A 15890-nucleotide genomic window follows, 5' to 3' on the forward strand; every position below is an offset into this window, starting at 1 on the left:
AAACGGCGTAGCAGCATTCTTTTCCGTAGTGCTTACACCGCTACGAGACGTGCGGCTACCAAGGTATTAAAATTTCCGCCCGAACAGGGACTTGAACCCTGGACCCTTAGGTTAAAAGCCTAATGCTCTACCGACTGAGCTATCCGGGCTCACATTACCTTAACACCCCTCCCTCTAGGCATACTGACACATTGCCTCATGTCCTTTACTGTTGGGTAGTCGTTGCGTGGAGCTGTTACTGTTTAAACGTCGTCTGACTGCTGTCTAAAAACTCATCACGCTATCCTCGTAACAGCCTATCGAAGAAAGCTGACACACGATGCAAAGTGAAATTGCAGCATTTTGTACGTCTCAGCAGAGGAGCTACGTGTTTTGTCGACACTCACTGGACAATTGTAAAATTCACAAGCGTCTCGAATGCAGTGTTTCCCACGTATTCGCTCATTTCACGGTTCCGTTTTAGATGTTCTTCACCTCTTGACACAAAAAAGAAACGCAGTCGGTAGGACTCGAACCTACGCTCCCAGAGGGAATCTGATTTCTAGTCAGACGCCTTAACCACTCGGCCACGACTGCCGGTCGCAGAAGCGTCTCTCGACAAGTGCAACTGCTCCTTTTCAAGCAATCTCACGTAAGAACACGACATGGCCTCACTCGTTTCTGTAGTGCTTCCGTTGCCAGCACATTAGCCGTTACGACAGTGTATCAATTTTCGCCTGGACGGGGGCTTGAACCCGGGACCCTTTGGTTGAAAGTCTAGCGCTCTACCGACTGAGCTGCCCGGTCCCTCGGCCGAGCATTGTGGTACATGCTGCATGGTGTTTGAGTGATTCGCGTGTCGTAATTACTGGCTTATGGCTCCAATGGCGACTTCACCGACTTCCCACTGACGCACCGCTGACGCTACTTTTCTGTCGTCTTAAACGATGGACATACTTGCAAGCAGCTGCGAGATCTTAAGAAAGGAAACGCTGCACCACTGCTTTTGCCACACTCGAATGAATTGAATTGCGATTCTTAAAAAGAAATGAATGCTCGCTCTGTCCAACACTTTGAAGCACATCTGCGTACTCACGAACACGGCGACGGCGCGACAAAATGACGGGGGCGCGTTCGTGGGCCTGCGACTGATTTCTGCAGTACTAGCGTCCGTGCGAGGTGAACCGAGAGCCGCAACAGACAGCGGCCGTCGCGAAACAGTATTCTTAAACATAAATTTCCGTCTTGTTGAGAATGGTGTCACTGGTTTGGATCCGCTTTCACCCACGCATGTCACATGTGGGCGAAAATTTCTGCTCGTTTTTACGCAAAATCACACGCAGCCGGTAGGATTCGAACCTACGCTCCCAGAGGGAATCTGATTTCGAGTCAGACGCCTTAACCACTCGGCCACGACTGCCACTAGCGGACGATCCTCCCGACACATGCAACTGCTACTGTTTAAAGCTCTGCAGTGCCAGGAAACGGCGTAGCAGCATTCTTTTCCGTAGTGCTTACACCGCTACGAGACGTGCGGCTACCAAGGTATTAAAATTTCCGCCCGAACAGGGACTTGAACCCTGGACCCTTAGGTTAAAAGCCTAATGCTCTACCGACTGAGCTATCCGGGCTCACATTACCTTAACACCCCTCCCTCTAGGCATACTGACACATTGCCTCATGTCCTTTACTGTTGGGTAGTCGTTGCGTGGAGCTGTTACTGTTTAAACGTCGTCTGACTGCTGTCTAAAAACTCATCACGCTATCCTCGTAACAGCCTATCGAAGAAAGCTGACACACGATGCAAAGTGAAATTGCAGCATTTTGTACGTCTCAGCAGAGGAGCTACGTGTTTTGTCGACACTCACTGGACAATTGTAAAATTCACAAGCGTCTCGAATGCAGTGTTTCCCACGTATTCGCTCATTTCACGGTTCCGTTTTAGATGTTCTTCACCTCTTGACACAAAAAAGAAACGCAGTCGGTAGGACTCGAACCTACGCTCCCAGAGGGAATCTGATTTCTAGTCAGACGCCTTAACCACTCGGCCACGACTGCCGGTCGCAGAAGCGTCTCTCGACAAGTGCAACTGCTCCTTTTCAAGCAATCTCACGTAAGAACACGACATGGCCTCACTCGTTTCTGTAGTGCTTCCGTTGCCAGCACATTAGCCGTTACGACAGTGTATCAATTTTCGCCTGGACGGGGGCTTGAACCCGGGACCCTTTGGTTGAAAGTCTAGCGCTCTACCGACTGAGCTGCCCGGTCCCTCGGCCGAGCATTGTGGTACATGCTGCATGGTGTTTGAGTGATTCGCGTGTCGTAATTACTGGCTTATGGCTCCAATGGCGACTTCACCGACTTCCCACTGACGCACCGCTGACGCTACTTTTCTGTCGTCTTAAACGATGGACATACTTGCAAGCAGCTGCGAGATCTTAAGAAAGGAAACGCTGCACCACTGCTTTTGCCACACTCGAATGAATTGAATTGCGATTCTTAAAAAGAAATGAATGCTCGCTCTGTCCAACACTTTGAAGCACATCTGCGTACTCACGAACACGGCGACGGCGCGACAAAATGACGGGGGCGCGTTCGTGGGCCTGCGACTGATTTCTGCAGTACTAGCGTCCGTGCGAGGTGAACCGAGAGCCGCAACAGACAGCGGCCGTCGCGAAACAGTATTCTTAAACATAAATTTCCGTCTTGTTGAGAATGGTGTCACTGGTTTGGATCCGCTTTCACCCACGCATGTCACATGTGGGCGAAAATTTCTGCTCGTTTTTACGCAAAATCACACGCAGCCGGTAGGATTCGAACCTACGCTCCCAGAGGGAATCTGATTTCGAGTCAGACGCCTTAACCACTCGGCCACGACTGCCACTAGCGGACGATCCTCCCGACACATGCAACTGCTACTGTTTAAAGCTCTGCAGTGCCAGGAAACGGCGTAGCAGCATTCTTTTCCGTAGTGCTTACACCGCTACGAGACGTGCGGCTACCAAGGTATTAAAATTTCCGCCCGAACAGGGACTTGAAGCCTGGACCCTTAGGTTAAAAGCCTAATGCTCTACCGACTGAGCTATCCGGGCTCACATTACCTTAACACCCCTCCCTCTAGGCATACTGACACATTGCCTCATGTCCTTTACTGTTGGGTAGTCGTTGCGTGGAGCTGTTACTGTTTAAACGTCGTCTGACTGCTGTCTAAAAACTCATCACGCTATCCTCGTAACAGCCTATCGAAGAAAGCTGACACACGATGCAAAGTGAAATTGCAGCATTTTGTACGTCTCAGCAGAGGAGCTACGTGTTTTGTCGACACTCACTGGACAATTGTAAAATTCACAAGCGTCTCGAATGCAGTGTTTCCCACGTATTCGCTCATTTCACGGTTCCGTTTTAGATGTTCTTCACCTCTTGACACAAAAAAGAAACGCAGTCGGTAGGACTCGAACCTACGCTCCCAGAGGGAATCTGATTTCTAGTCAGACGCCTTAACCACTCGGCCACGACTGCCGGTCGCAGAAGCGTCTCTCGACAAGTGCAACTGCTCCTTTTCAAGCAATCTCACGTAAGAACACGACATGGCCTCACTCGTTTCTGTAGTGCTTCCGTTGCCAGCACATTAGCCGTTACGACAGTGTATCAATTTTCGCCTGGACGGGGGCTTGAACCCGGGACCCTTTGGTTGAAAGTCTAGCGCTCTACCGACTGAGCTGCCCGGTCCCTCGGCCGAGCATTGTGGTACATGCTGCATGGTGTTTGAGTGATTCGCGTGTCGTAATTACTGGCTTATGGCTCCAATGGCGACTTCACCGACTTCCCACTGACGCACCGCTGACGCTACTTTTCTGTCGTCTTAAACGATGGACATACTTGCAAGCAGCTGCGAGATCTTAAGAAAGGAAACGCTGCACCACTGCTTTTGCCACACTCGAATGAATTGAATTGCGATTCTTAAAAAGAAATGAATGCTCGCTCTGTCCAACACTTTGAAGCACATCTGCGTACTCACGAACACGGCGACGGCGCGACAAAATGACGGGGGCGCGTTCGTGGGCCTGCGACTGATTTCTGCAGTACTAGCGTCCGTGCGAGGTGAACCGAGAGCCGCAACAGACAGCGGCCGTCGCGAAACAGTATTCTTAAACATAAATTTCCGTCTTGTTGAGAATGGTGTCACTGGTTTGGATCCGCTTTCACCCACGCATGTCACATGTGGGCGAAAATTTCTGCTCGTTTTTACGCAAAATCACACGCAGCCGGTAGGATTCGAACCTACGCTCCCAGAGGGAATCTGATTTCGAGTCAGACGCCTTAACCACTCGGCCACGACTGCCACTAGCGGACGATCCTCCCGACACATGCAACTGCTACTGTTTAAAGCTCTGCAGTGCCAGGAAACGGCGTAGCAGCATTCTTTTCCGTAGTGCTTACACCGCTACGAGACGTGCGGCTACCAAGGTATTAAAATTTCCGCCCGAACAGGGACTTGAACCCTGGACCCTTAGGTTAAAAGCCTAATGCTCTACCGACTGAGCTATCCGGGCTCACATTACCTTAACACCCCTCCCTCTAGGCATACTGACACATTGCCTCATGTCCTTTACTGTTGGGTAGTCGTTGCGTGGAGCTGTTACTGTTTAAACGTCGTCTGACTGCTGTCTAAAAACTCATCACGCTATCCTCGTAACAGCCTATCGAAGAAAGCTGACACACGATGCAAAGTGAAATTGCAGCATTTTGTACGTCTCAGCAGAGGAGCTACGTGTTTTGTCGACACTCACTGGACAATTGTAAAATTCACAAGCGTCTCGAATGCAGTGTTTCCCACGTATTCGCTCATTTCACGGTTCCGTTTTAGATGTTCTTCACCTCTTGACACAAAAAAGAAACGCAGTCGGTAGGACTCGAACCTACGCTCCCAGAGGGAATCTGATTTCTAGTCAGACGCCTTAACCACTCGGCCACGACTGCCGGTCGCAGAAGCGTCTCTCGACAAGTGCAACTGCTCCTTTTCAAGCAATCTCACGTAAGAACACGACATGGCCTCACTCGTTTCTGTAGTGCTTCCGTTGCCAGCACATTAGCCGTTACGACAGTGTATCAATTTTCGCCTGGACGGGGGCTTGAACCCGGGACCCTTTGGTTGAAAGTCTAGCGCTCTACCGACTGAGCTGCCCGGTCCCTCGGCCGAGCATTGTGGTACATGCTGCATGGTGTTTGAGTGATTCGCGTGTCGTAATTACTGGCTTATGGCTCCAATGGCGACTTCACCGACTTCCCACTGACGCACCGCTGACGCTACTTTTCTGTCGTCTTAAACGATGGACATACTTGCAAGCAGCTGCGAGATCTTAAGAAAGGAAACGCTGCACCACTGCTTTTGCCACACTCGAATGAATTGAATTGCGATTCTTAAAAAGAAATGAATGCTCGCTCTGTCCAACACTTTGAAGCACATCTGCGTACTCACGAACACGGCGACGGCGCGACAAAATGACGGGGGCGCGTTCGTGGGCCTGCGACTGATTTCTGCAGTACTAGCGTCCGTGCGAGGTGAACCGAGAGCCGCAACAGACAGCGGCCGTCGCGAAACAGTATTCTTAAACATAAATTTCCGTCTTGTTGAGAATGGTGTCACTGGTTTGGATCCGCTTTCACCCACGCATGTCACATGTGGGCGAAAATTTCTGCTCGTTTTTACGCAAAATCACACGCAGCCGGTAGGATTCGAACCTACGCTCCCAGAGGGAATCTGATTTCGAGTCAGACGCCTTAACCACTCGGCCACGACTGCCACTAGCGGACGATCCTCCCGACACATGCAACTGCTACTGTTTAAAGCTCTGCAGTGCCAGGAAACGGCGTAGCAGCATTCTTTTCCGTAGTGCTTACACCGCTACGAGACGTGCGGCTACCAAGGTATTAAAATTTCCGCCCGAACAGGGACTTGAACCCTGGACCCTTAGGTTAAAAGCCTAATGCTCTACCGACTGAGCTATCCGGGCTCACATTACCTTAACACCCCTCCCTCTAGGCATACTGACACATTGCCTCATGTCCTTTACTGTTGGGTAGTCGTTGCGTGGAGCTGTTACTGTTTAAACGTCGTCTGACTGCTGTCTAAAAACTCATCACGCTATCCTCGTAACAGCCTATCGAAGAAAGCTGACACACGATGCAAAGTGAAATTGCAGCATTTTGTACGTCTCAGCAGAGGAGCTACGTGTTTTGTCGACACTCACTGGACAATTGTAAAATTCACAAGCGTCTCGAATGCAGTGTTTCCCACGTATTCGCTCATTTCACGGTTCCGTTTTAGATGTTCTTCACCTCTTGACACAAAAAAGAAACGCAGTCGGTAGGACTCGAACCTACGCTCCCAGAGGGAATCTGATTTCTAGTCAGACGCCTTAACCACTCGGCCACGACTTCCGGTCGCAGAAGCGTCTCTCGACAAGTGCAACTGCTCCTTTTCAAGCAATCTCACGTAAGAACACGACATGGCCTCACTCGTTTCTGTAGTGCTTCCGTTGCCAGCACATTAGCCGTTACGACAGTGTATCAATTTTCGCCTGGACGGGGGCTTGAACCCGGGACCCTTTGGTTGAAAGTCTAGCGCTCTACCGACTGAGCTGCCCGGTCCCTCGGCCGAGCATTGTGGTACATGCTGCATGGTGTTTGAGTGATTCGCGTGTCGTAATTACTGGCTTATGGCTCCAATGGCGACTTCACCGACTTCCCACTGACGCACCGCTGACGCTACTTTTCTGTCGTCTTAAACGATGGACATACTTGCAAGCAGCTGCGAGATCTTAAGAAAGGAAACGCTGCACCACTGCTTTTGCCACACTCGAATGAATTGAATTGCGATTCTTAAAAAGAAATGAATGCTCGCTCTGTCCAACACTTTGAAGCACATCTGCGTACTCACGAACACGGCGACGGCGCGACAAAATGACGGGGGCGCGTTCGTGGGCCTGCGACTGATTTCTGCAGTACTAGCGTCCGTGCGAGGTGAACCGAGAGCCGCAACAGACAGCGGCCGTCGCGAAACAGTATTCTTAAACATAAATTTCCGTCTTGTTGAGAATGGTGTCACTGGTTTGGATCCGCTTTCACCCACGCATGTCACATGTGGGCGAAAATTTCTGCTCGTTTTTACGCAAAATCACACGCAGCCGGTAGGATTCGAACCTACGCTCCCAGAGGGAATCTGATTTCGAGTCAGACGCCTTAACCACTCGGCCACGACTGCCACTAGCGGACGATCCTCCCGACACATGCAACTGCTACTGTTTAAAGCTCTGCAGTGCCAGGAAACGGCGTAGCAGCATTCTTTTCCGTAGTGCTTACACCGCTACGAGACGTGCGGCTACCAAGGTATTAAAATTTCCGCCCGAACAGGGACTTGAAGCCTGGACCCTTAGGTTAAAAGCCTAATGCTCTACCGACTGAGCTATCCGGGCTCACATTACCTTAACACCCCTCCCTCTAGGCATACTGACACATTGCCTCATGTCCTTTACTGTTGGGTAGTCGTTGCGTGGAGCTGTTACTGTTTAAACGTCGTCTGACTGCTGTCTAAAAACTCATCACGCTATCCTCGTAACAGCCTATCGAAGAAAGCTGACACACGATGCAAAGTGAAATTGCAGCATTTTGTACGTCTCAGCAGAGGAGCTACGTGTTTTGTCGACACTCACTGGACAATTGTAAAATTCACAAGCGTCTCGAATGCAGTGTTTCCCACGTATTCGCTCATTTCACGGTTCCGTTTTAGATGTTCTTCACCTCTTGACACAAAAAAGAAACGCAGTCGGTAGGACTCGAACCTACGCTCCCAGAGGGAATCTGATTTCTAGTCAGACGCCTTAACCACTCGGCCACGACTTCCGGTCGCAGAAGCGTCTCTCGACAAGTGCAACTGCTCCTTTTCAAGCAATCTCACGTAAGAACACGACATGGCCTCACTCGTTTCTGTAGTGCTTCCGTTGCCAGCACATTAGCCGTTACGACAGTGTATCAATTTTCGCCTGGACGGGGGCTTGAACCCGGGACCCTTTGGTTGAAAGTCTAGCGCTCTACCGACTGAGCTGCCCGGTCCCTCGGCCGAGCATTGTGGTACATGCTGCATGGTGTTTGAGTGATTCGCGTGTCGTAATTACTGGCTTATGGCTCCAATGGCGACTTCACCGACTTCCCACTGACGCACCGCTGACGCTACTTTTCTGTCGTCTTAAACGATGGACATACTTGCAAGCAGCTGCGAGATCTTAAGAAAGGAAACGCTGCACCACTGCTTTTGCCACACTCGAATGAATTGAATTGCGATTCTTAAAAAGAAATGAATGCTCGCTCTGTCCAACACTTTGAAGCACATCTGCGTACTCACGAACACGGCGACGGCGCGACAAAATGACGGGGGCGCGTTCGTGGGCCTGCGACTGATTTCTGCAGTACTAGCGTCCGTGCGAGGTGAACCGAGAGCCGCAACAGACAGCGGCCGTCGCGAAACAGTATTCTTAAACATAAATTTCCGTCTTGTTGAGAATGGTGTCACTGGTTTGGATCCGCTTTCACCCACGCATGTCACATGTGGGCGAAAATTTCTGCTCGTTTTTACGCAAAATCACACGCAGCCGGTAGGATTCGAACCTACGCTCCCAGAGGGAATCTGATTTCGAGTCAGACGCCTTAACCACTCGGCCACGACTGCCACTAGCGGACGATCCTCCCGACACATGCAACTGCTACTGTTTAAAGCTCTGCAGTGCCAGGAAACGGCGTAGCAGCATTCTTTTCCGTAGTGCTTACACCGCTACGAGACGTGCGGCTACCAAGGTATTAAAATTTCCGCCCGAACAGGGACTTGAACCCTGGACCCTTAGGTTAAAAGCCTAATGCTCTACCGACTGAGCTATCCGGGCTCACATTACCTTAACACCCCTCCCTCTAGGCATACTGACACATTGCCTCATGTCCTTTACTGTTGGGTAGTCGTTGCGTGGAGCTGTTACTGTTTAAACGTCGTCTGACTGCTGTCTAAAAACTCATCACGCTATCCTCGTAACAGCCTATCGAAGAAAGCTGACACACGATGCAAAGTGAAATTGCAGCATTTTGTACGTCTCAGCAGAGGAGCTACGTGTTTTGTCGACACTCACTGGACAATTGTAAAATTCACAAGCGTCTCGAATGCAGTGTTTCCCACGTATTCGCTCATTTCACGGTTCCGTTTTAGATGTTCTTCACCTCTTGACACAAAAAAGAAACGCAGTCGGTAGGACTCGAACCTACGCTCCCAGAGGGAATCTGATTTCTAGTCAGACGCCTTAACCACTCGGCCACGACTGCCGGTCGCAGAAGCGTCTCTCGACAAGTGCAACTGCTCCTTTTCAAGCAATCTCACGTAAGAACACGACATGGCCTCACTCGTTTCTGTAGTGCTTCCGTTGCCAGCACATTAGCCGTTACGACAGTGTATCAATTTTCGCCTGGACGGGGGCTTGAACCCGGGACCCTTTGGTTGAAAGTCTAGCGCTCTACCGACTGAGCTGCCCGGTCCCTCGGCCGAGCATTGTGGTACATGCTGCATGGTGTTTGAGTGATTCGCGTGTCGTAATTACTGGCTTATGGCTCCAATGGCGACTTCACCGACTTCCCACTGACGCACCGCTGACGCTACTTTTCTGTCGTCTTAAACGATGGACATACTTGCAAGCAGCTGCGAGATCTTAAGAAAGGAAACGCTGCACCACTGCTTTTGCCACACTCGAATGAATTGAATTGCGATTCTTAAAAAGAAATGAATGCTCGCTCTGTCCAACACTTTGAAGCACATCTGCGTACTCACGAACACGGCGACGGCGCGACAAAATGACGGGGGCGCGTTCGTGGGCCTGCGACTGATTTCTGCAGTACTAGCGTCCGTGCGAGGTGAACCGAGAGCCGCAACAGACAGCGGCCGTCGCGAAACAGTATTCTTAAACATAAATTTCCGTCTTGTTGAGAATGGTGTCACTGGTTTGGATCCGCTTTCACCCACGCATGTCACATGTGGGCGAAAATTTCTGCTCGTTTTTACGCAAAATCACACGCAGCCGGTAGGATTCGAACCTACGCTCCCAGAGGGAATCTGATTTCGAGTCAGACGCCTTAACCACTCGGCCACGACTGCCACTAGCGGACGATCCTCCCGACACATGCAACTGCTACTGTTTAAAGCTCTGCAGTGCCAGGAAACGGCGTAGCAGCATTCTTTTCCGTAGTGCTTACACCGCTACGAGACGTGCGGCTACCAAGGTATTAAAATTTCCGCCCGAACAGGGACTTGAAGCCTGGACCCTTAGGTTAAAAGCCTAATGCTCTACCGACTGAGCTATCCGGGCTCACATTACCTTAACACCCCTCCCTCTAGGCATACTGACACATTGCCTCATGTCCTTTACTGTTGGGTAGTCGTTGCGTGGAGCTGTTACTGTTTAAACGTCGTCTGACTGCTGTCTAAAAACTCATCACGCTATCCTCGTAACAGCCTATCGAAGAAAGCTGACACACGATGCAAAGTGAAATTGCAGCATTTTGTACGTCTCAGCAGAGGAGCTACGTGTTTTGTCGACACTCACTGGACAATTGTAAAATTCACAAGCGTCTCGAATGCAGTGTTTCCCACGTATTCGCTCATTTCACGGTTCCGTTTTAGATGTTCTTCACCTCTTGACACAAAAAAGAAACGCAGTCGGTAGGACTCGAACCTACGCTCCCAGAGGGAATCTGATTTCTAGTCAGACGCCTTAACCACTCGGCCACGACTTCCGGTCGCAGAAGCGTCTCTCGACAAGTGCAACTGCTCCTTTTCAAGCAATCTCACGTAAGAACACGACATGGCCTCACTCGTTTCTGTAGTGCTTCCGTTGCCAGCACATTAGCCGTTACGACAGTGTATCAATTTTCGCCTGGACGGGGGCTTGAACCCGGGACCCTTTGGTTGAAAGTCTAGCGCTCTACCGACTGAGCTGCCCGGTCCCTCGGCCGAGCATTGTGGTACATGCTGCATGGTGTTTGAGTGATTCGCGTGTCGTAATTACTGGCTTATGGCTCCAATGGCGACTTCACCGACTTCCCACTGACGCACCGCTGACGCTACTTTTCTGTCGTCTTAAACGATGGACATACTTGCAAGCAGCTGCGAGATCTTAAGAAAGGAAACGCTGCACCACTGCTTTTGCCACACTCGAATGAATTGAATTGCGATTCTTAAAAAGAAATGAATGCTCGCTCTGTCCAACACTTTGAAGCACATCTGCGTACTCACGAACACGGCGACGGCGCGACAAAATGACGGGGGCGCGTTCGTGGGCCTGCGACTGATTTCTGCAGTACTAGCGTCCGTGCGAGGTGAACCGAGAGCCGCAACAGACAGCGGCCGTCGCGAAACAGTATTCTTAAACATAAATTTCCGTCTTGTTGAGAATGGTGTCACTGGTTTGGATCCGCTTTCACCCACGCATGTCACATGTGGGCGAAAATTTCTGCTCGTTTTTACGCAAAATCACACGCAGCCGGTAGGATTCGAACCTACGCTCCCAGAGGGAATCTGATTTCGAGTCAGACGCCTTAACCACTCGGCCACGACTGCCACTAGCGGACGATCCTCCCGACACATGCAACTGCTACTGTTTAAAGCTCTGCAGTGCCAGGAAACGGCGTAGCAGCATTCTTTTCCGTAGTGCTTACACCGCTACGAGACGTGCGGCTACCAAGGTATTAAAATTTCCGCCCGAACAGGGACTTGAACCCTGGACCCTTAGGTTAAAAGCCTAATGCTCTACCGACTGAGCTATCCGGGCTCACATTACCTTAACACCCCTCCCTCTAGGCATACTGACACATTGCCTCATGTCCTTTACTGTTGGGTAGTCGTTGCGTGGAGCTGTTACTGTTTAAACGTCGTCTGACTGCTGTCTAAAAACTCATCACGCTATCCTCGTAACAGCCTATCGAAGAAAGCTGACACACGATGCAAAGTGAAATTGCAGCATTTTGTACGTCTCAGCAGAGGAGCTACGTGTTTTGTCGACACTCACTGGACAATTGTAAAATTCACAAGCGTCTCGAATGCAGTGTTTCCCACGTATTCGCTCATTTCACGGTTCCGTTTTAGATGTTCTTCACCTCTTGACACAAAAAAGAAACGCAGTCGGTAGGACTCGAACCTACGCTCCCAGAGGGAATCTGATTTCTAGTCAGACGCCTTAACCACTCGGCCACGACTGCCGGTCGCAGAAGCGTCTCTCGACAAGTGCAACTGCTCCTTTTCAAGCAATCTCACGTAAGAACACGACATGGCCTCACTCGTTTCTGTAGTGCTTCCGTTGCCAGCACATTAGCCGTTACGACAGTGTATCAATTTTCGCCTGGACGGGGGCTTGAACCCGGGACCCTTTGGTTGAAAGTCTAGCGCTCTACCGACTGAGCTGCCCGGTCCCTCGGCCGAGCATTGTGGTACATGCTGCATGGTGTTTGAGTGATTCGCGTGTCGTAATTACTGGCTTATGGCTCCAATGGCGACTTCACCGACTTCCCACTGACGCACCGCTGACGCTACTTTTCTGTCGTCTTAAACGATGGACATACTTGCAAGCAGCTGCGAGATCTTAAGAAAGGAAACGCTGCACCACTGCTTTTGCCACACTCGAATGAATTGAATTGCGATTCTTAAAAAGAAATGAATGCTCGCTCTGTCCAACACTTTGAAGCACATCTGCGTACTCACGAACACGGCGACGGCGCGACAAAATGACGGGGGCGCGTTCGTGGGCCTGCGACTGATTTCTGCAGTACTAGCGTCCGTGCGAGGTGAACCGAGAGCCGCAACAGACAGCGGCCGTCGCGAAACAGTATTCTTAAACATAAATTTCCGTCTTGTTGAGAATGGTGTCACTGGTTTGGATCCGCTTTCACCCACGCATGTCACATGTGGGCGAAAATTTCTGCTCGTTTTTACGCAAAATCACACGCAGCCGGTAGGATTCGAACCTACGCTCCCAGAGGGAATCTGATTTCGAGTCAGACGCCTTAACCACTCGGCCACGACTGCCACTAGCGGACGATCCTCCCGACACATGCAACTGCTACTGTTTAAAGCTCTGCAGTGCCAGGAAACGGCGTAGCAGCATTCTTTTCCGTAGTGCTTACACCGCTACGAGACGTGCGGCTACCAAGGTATTAAAATTTCCGCCCGAACAGGGACTTGAACCCTGGACCCTTAGGTTAAAAGCCTAATGCTCTACCGACTGAGCTATCCGGGCTCACATTACCTTAACACCCCTCCCTCTAGGCATACTGACACATTGCCTCATGTCCTTTACTGTTGGGTAGTCGTTGCGTGGAGCTGTTACTGTTTAAACGTCGTCTGACTGCTGTCTAAAAACTCATCACGCTATCCTCGTAACAGCCTATCGAAGAAAGCTGACACACGATGCAAAGTGAAATTGCAGCATTTTGTACGTCTCAGCAGAGGAGCTACGTGTTTTGTCGACACTCACTGGACAATTGTAAAATTCACAAGCGTCTCGAATGCAGTGTTTCCCACGTATTCGCTCATTTCACGGTTCCGTTTTAGATGTTCTTCACCTCTTGACACAAAAAAGAAACGCAGTCGGTAGGACTCGAACCTACGCTCCCAGAGGGAATCTGATTTCTAGTCAGACGCCTTAACCACTCGGCCACGACTGCCGGTCGCAGAAGCGTCTCTCGACAAGTGCAACTGCTCCTTTTCAAGCAATCTCACGTAAGAACACGACATGGCCTCACTCGTTTCTGTAGTGCTTCCGTTGCCAGCACATTAGCCGTTACGACAGTGTATCAATTTTCGCCTGGACGGGGGCTTGAACCCGGGACCCTTTGGTTGAAAGTCTAGCGCTCTACCGACTGAGCTGCCCGGTCCCTCGGCCGAGCATTGTGGTACATGCTGCATGGTGTTTGAGTGATTCGCGTGTCGTAATTACTGGCTTATGGCTCCAATGGCGACTTCACCGACTTCCCACTGACGCACCGCTGACGCTACTTTTCTGTCGTCTTAAACGATGGACATACTTGCAAGCAGCTGCGAGATCTTAAGAAAGGAAACGCTGCACCACTGCTTTTGCCACACTCGAATGAATTGAATTGCGATTCTTAAAAAGAAATGAATGCTCGCTCTGTCCAACACTTTGAAGCACATCTGCGTACTCACGAACACGGCGACGGCGCGACAAAATGACGGGGGCGCGTTCGTGGGCCTGCGACTGATTTCTGCAGTACTAGCGTCCGTGCGAGGTGAACCGAGAGCCGCAACAGACAGCGGCCGTCGCGAAACAGTATTCTTAAACATAAATTTCCGTCTTGTTGAGAATGGTGTCACTGGTTTGGATCCGCTTTCACCCACGCATGTCACATGTGGGCGAAAATTTCTGCTCGTTTTTACGCAAAATCACACGCAGCCGGTAGGATTCGAACCTACGCTCCCAGAGGGAATCTGATTTCGAGTCAGACGCCTTAACCACTCGGCCACGACTGCCACTAGCGGACGATCCTCCCGACACATGCAACTGCTACTGTTTAAAGCTCTGCAGTGCCAGGAAACGGCGTAGCAGCATTCTTTTCCGTAGTGCTTACACCGCTACGAGACGTGCGGCTACCAAGGTATTAAAATTTCCGCCCGAACAGGGACTTGAAGCCTGGACCCTTAGGTTAAAAGCCTAATGCTCTACCGACTGAGCTATCCGGGCTCACATTACCTTAACACCCCTCCCTCTAGGCATACTGACACATTGCCTCATGTCCTTTACTGTTGGGTAGTCGTTGCGTGGAGCTGTTACTGTTTAAACGTCGTCTGACTGCTGTCTAAAAACTCATCACGCTATCCTCGTAACAGCCTATCGAAGAAAGCTGACACACGATGCAAAGTGAAATTGCAGCATTTTGTACGTCTCAGCAGAGGAGCTACGTGTTTTGTCGACACTCACTGGACAATTGTAAAATTCACAAGCGTCTCGAATGCAGTGTTTCCCACGTATTCGCTCATTTCACGGTTCCGTTTTAGATGTTCTTCACCTCTTGACACAAAAAAGAAACGCAGTCGGTAGGACTCGAACCTACGCTCCCAGAGGGAATCTGATTTCTAGTCAGACGCCTTAACCACTCGGCCACGACTGCCGGTCGCAGAAGCGTCTCTCGACAAGTGCAACTGCTCCTTTTCAAGCAATCTCACGTAAGAACACGACATGGCCTCACTCGTTTCTGTAGTGCTTCCGTTGCCAGCACATTAGCCGTTACGACAGTGTATCAATTTTCGCCTGGACGGGGGCTTGAACCCGGGACCCTTTGGTTGAAAGTCTAGCGCTCTACCGACTGAGCTGCCCGGTCCCTCGGCCGAGCATTGTGGTACATGCTGCATGGTGTTTGAGTGATTCGCGTGTCGTAATTACTGGCTTATGGCTCCAATGGCGACTTCACCGACTTCCCACTGACGCACCGCTGACGCTACTTTTCTGTCGTCTTAAACGATGGACATACTTGCAAGCAGCTGCGAGATCTTAAGAAAGGAAACGCTGCACCACTGCTTTTGCCACACTCGAATGAATTGAATTGCGATTCTTAAAAAGAAATGAATGCTCGCTCTGTCCAACACTTTGAAGCACATCTGCGTACTCACGAACACGGCGACGGCGCGACAAAATGACGGGGGCGCGTTCGTGGGCCTGCGACTGATTTCTGCAGTACTAGCGTCCGTGCGAGGTGAACCGAGAGCCGCAACAGACAGCGGCCGTCGCGAAACAGTATTCTTAAACATAAATTTCCGTCTTGTTGAGAATGGTGTCACTGGTTTGGATCCGCTTTCACCCACGCATGTCACATGT

At 50.6% G+C, this 15890-nt stretch overlaps 32 non-coding genes across 32 annotated transcripts; all 32 read right to left on the reverse strand.

Moving 5' to 3' along the window:
- Positions 1 to 76: 76 nt before the first annotated feature.
- On the reverse strand, positions 77 to 149 carry Trnak-uuu (transfer RNA lysine (anticodon UUU)). Its single transcript has one exon. It is a non-coding gene; the product is annotated as a tRNA-Lys (tRNA).
- A 345-nt stretch (positions 150 to 494) lies between these two features.
- Positions 495 to 576, reverse strand: Trnas-aga (transfer RNA serine (anticodon AGA)). Its single transcript has one exon. It is a non-coding gene; the product is annotated as a tRNA-Ser (tRNA).
- A 741-nt stretch (positions 577 to 1317) lies between these two features.
- Positions 1318 to 1399, reverse strand: Trnas-cga (transfer RNA serine (anticodon CGA)). The gene has a single exon. It is a non-coding gene; the product is annotated as a tRNA-Ser (tRNA).
- Positions 1400 to 1537: 138 nt separating this feature from the next.
- Positions 1538 to 1610, reverse strand: Trnak-uuu (transfer RNA lysine (anticodon UUU)). Its single transcript has one exon. It is a non-coding gene; the product is annotated as a tRNA-Lys (tRNA).
- Positions 1611 to 1955: 345 nt separating this feature from the next.
- Positions 1956 to 2037, reverse strand: Trnas-aga (transfer RNA serine (anticodon AGA)). The gene has a single exon. It is a non-coding gene; the product is annotated as a tRNA-Ser (tRNA).
- Positions 2038 to 2778: 741 nt separating this feature from the next.
- Positions 2779 to 2860, reverse strand: Trnas-cga (transfer RNA serine (anticodon CGA)). Its single transcript has one exon. It is a non-coding gene; the product is annotated as a tRNA-Ser (tRNA).
- Positions 2861 to 2998: 138 nt separating this feature from the next.
- Trnak-uuu (transfer RNA lysine (anticodon UUU)) lies at positions 2999 to 3071 on the reverse strand. Its single transcript has one exon. It is a non-coding gene; the product is annotated as a tRNA-Lys (tRNA).
- Positions 3072 to 3416: 345 nt separating this feature from the next.
- On the reverse strand, positions 3417 to 3498 carry Trnas-aga (transfer RNA serine (anticodon AGA)). Its single transcript has one exon. It is a non-coding gene; the product is annotated as a tRNA-Ser (tRNA).
- A 741-nt stretch (positions 3499 to 4239) lies between these two features.
- On the reverse strand, positions 4240 to 4321 carry Trnas-cga (transfer RNA serine (anticodon CGA)). Its single transcript has one exon. It is a non-coding gene; the product is annotated as a tRNA-Ser (tRNA).
- A 138-nt stretch (positions 4322 to 4459) lies between these two features.
- Trnak-uuu (transfer RNA lysine (anticodon UUU)) lies at positions 4460 to 4532 on the reverse strand. The gene has a single exon. It is a non-coding gene; the product is annotated as a tRNA-Lys (tRNA).
- Positions 4533 to 4877: 345 nt separating this feature from the next.
- On the reverse strand, positions 4878 to 4959 carry Trnas-aga (transfer RNA serine (anticodon AGA)). The gene has a single exon. It is a non-coding gene; the product is annotated as a tRNA-Ser (tRNA).
- Positions 4960 to 5700: 741 nt separating this feature from the next.
- Positions 5701 to 5782, reverse strand: Trnas-cga (transfer RNA serine (anticodon CGA)). The gene has a single exon. It is a non-coding gene; the product is annotated as a tRNA-Ser (tRNA).
- A 138-nt stretch (positions 5783 to 5920) lies between these two features.
- Positions 5921 to 5993, reverse strand: Trnak-uuu (transfer RNA lysine (anticodon UUU)). Its single transcript has one exon. It is a non-coding gene; the product is annotated as a tRNA-Lys (tRNA).
- Positions 5994 to 6338: 345 nt separating this feature from the next.
- On the reverse strand, positions 6339 to 6420 carry Trnas-aga (transfer RNA serine (anticodon AGA)). The gene has a single exon. It is a non-coding gene; the product is annotated as a tRNA-Ser (tRNA).
- Positions 6421 to 7161: 741 nt separating this feature from the next.
- Positions 7162 to 7243, reverse strand: Trnas-cga (transfer RNA serine (anticodon CGA)). Its single transcript has one exon. It is a non-coding gene; the product is annotated as a tRNA-Ser (tRNA).
- Positions 7244 to 7381: 138 nt separating this feature from the next.
- On the reverse strand, positions 7382 to 7454 carry Trnak-uuu (transfer RNA lysine (anticodon UUU)). Its single transcript has one exon. It is a non-coding gene; the product is annotated as a tRNA-Lys (tRNA).
- Positions 7455 to 7799: 345 nt separating this feature from the next.
- Trnas-aga (transfer RNA serine (anticodon AGA)) lies at positions 7800 to 7881 on the reverse strand. Its single transcript has one exon. It is a non-coding gene; the product is annotated as a tRNA-Ser (tRNA).
- A 741-nt stretch (positions 7882 to 8622) lies between these two features.
- Positions 8623 to 8704, reverse strand: Trnas-cga (transfer RNA serine (anticodon CGA)). The gene has a single exon. It is a non-coding gene; the product is annotated as a tRNA-Ser (tRNA).
- A 138-nt stretch (positions 8705 to 8842) lies between these two features.
- Trnak-uuu (transfer RNA lysine (anticodon UUU)) lies at positions 8843 to 8915 on the reverse strand. Its single transcript has one exon. It is a non-coding gene; the product is annotated as a tRNA-Lys (tRNA).
- A 345-nt stretch (positions 8916 to 9260) lies between these two features.
- On the reverse strand, positions 9261 to 9342 carry Trnas-aga (transfer RNA serine (anticodon AGA)). The gene has a single exon. It is a non-coding gene; the product is annotated as a tRNA-Ser (tRNA).
- Positions 9343 to 10083: 741 nt separating this feature from the next.
- Positions 10084 to 10165, reverse strand: Trnas-cga (transfer RNA serine (anticodon CGA)). Its single transcript has one exon. It is a non-coding gene; the product is annotated as a tRNA-Ser (tRNA).
- Positions 10166 to 10303: 138 nt separating this feature from the next.
- Positions 10304 to 10376, reverse strand: Trnak-uuu (transfer RNA lysine (anticodon UUU)). The gene has a single exon. It is a non-coding gene; the product is annotated as a tRNA-Lys (tRNA).
- A 345-nt stretch (positions 10377 to 10721) lies between these two features.
- Positions 10722 to 10803, reverse strand: Trnas-aga (transfer RNA serine (anticodon AGA)). Its single transcript has one exon. It is a non-coding gene; the product is annotated as a tRNA-Ser (tRNA).
- A 741-nt stretch (positions 10804 to 11544) lies between these two features.
- On the reverse strand, positions 11545 to 11626 carry Trnas-cga (transfer RNA serine (anticodon CGA)). Its single transcript has one exon. It is a non-coding gene; the product is annotated as a tRNA-Ser (tRNA).
- Positions 11627 to 11764: 138 nt separating this feature from the next.
- Trnak-uuu (transfer RNA lysine (anticodon UUU)) lies at positions 11765 to 11837 on the reverse strand. Its single transcript has one exon. It is a non-coding gene; the product is annotated as a tRNA-Lys (tRNA).
- Positions 11838 to 12182: 345 nt separating this feature from the next.
- Positions 12183 to 12264, reverse strand: Trnas-aga (transfer RNA serine (anticodon AGA)). The gene has a single exon. It is a non-coding gene; the product is annotated as a tRNA-Ser (tRNA).
- Positions 12265 to 13005: 741 nt separating this feature from the next.
- Trnas-cga (transfer RNA serine (anticodon CGA)) lies at positions 13006 to 13087 on the reverse strand. Its single transcript has one exon. It is a non-coding gene; the product is annotated as a tRNA-Ser (tRNA).
- Positions 13088 to 13225: 138 nt separating this feature from the next.
- Positions 13226 to 13298, reverse strand: Trnak-uuu (transfer RNA lysine (anticodon UUU)). The gene has a single exon. It is a non-coding gene; the product is annotated as a tRNA-Lys (tRNA).
- A 345-nt stretch (positions 13299 to 13643) lies between these two features.
- Positions 13644 to 13725, reverse strand: Trnas-aga (transfer RNA serine (anticodon AGA)). Its single transcript has one exon. It is a non-coding gene; the product is annotated as a tRNA-Ser (tRNA).
- Positions 13726 to 14466: 741 nt separating this feature from the next.
- Trnas-cga (transfer RNA serine (anticodon CGA)) lies at positions 14467 to 14548 on the reverse strand. Its single transcript has one exon. It is a non-coding gene; the product is annotated as a tRNA-Ser (tRNA).
- A 138-nt stretch (positions 14549 to 14686) lies between these two features.
- Trnak-uuu (transfer RNA lysine (anticodon UUU)) lies at positions 14687 to 14759 on the reverse strand. The gene has a single exon. It is a non-coding gene; the product is annotated as a tRNA-Lys (tRNA).
- Positions 14760 to 15104: 345 nt separating this feature from the next.
- Positions 15105 to 15186, reverse strand: Trnas-aga (transfer RNA serine (anticodon AGA)). Its single transcript has one exon. It is a non-coding gene; the product is annotated as a tRNA-Ser (tRNA).
- Positions 15187 to 15890: the final 704 nt, after the last annotated feature.

This window comes from Schistocerca nitens, unplaced genomic scaffold (genome assembly GCF_023898315.1).
Source record: "Schistocerca nitens isolate TAMUIC-IGC-003100 unplaced genomic scaffold, iqSchNite1.1 HiC_scaffold_74, whole genome shotgun sequence".
Lineage (NCBI taxonomy): Eukaryota > Metazoa > Arthropoda > Insecta > Orthoptera > Acrididae > Schistocerca > Schistocerca nitens.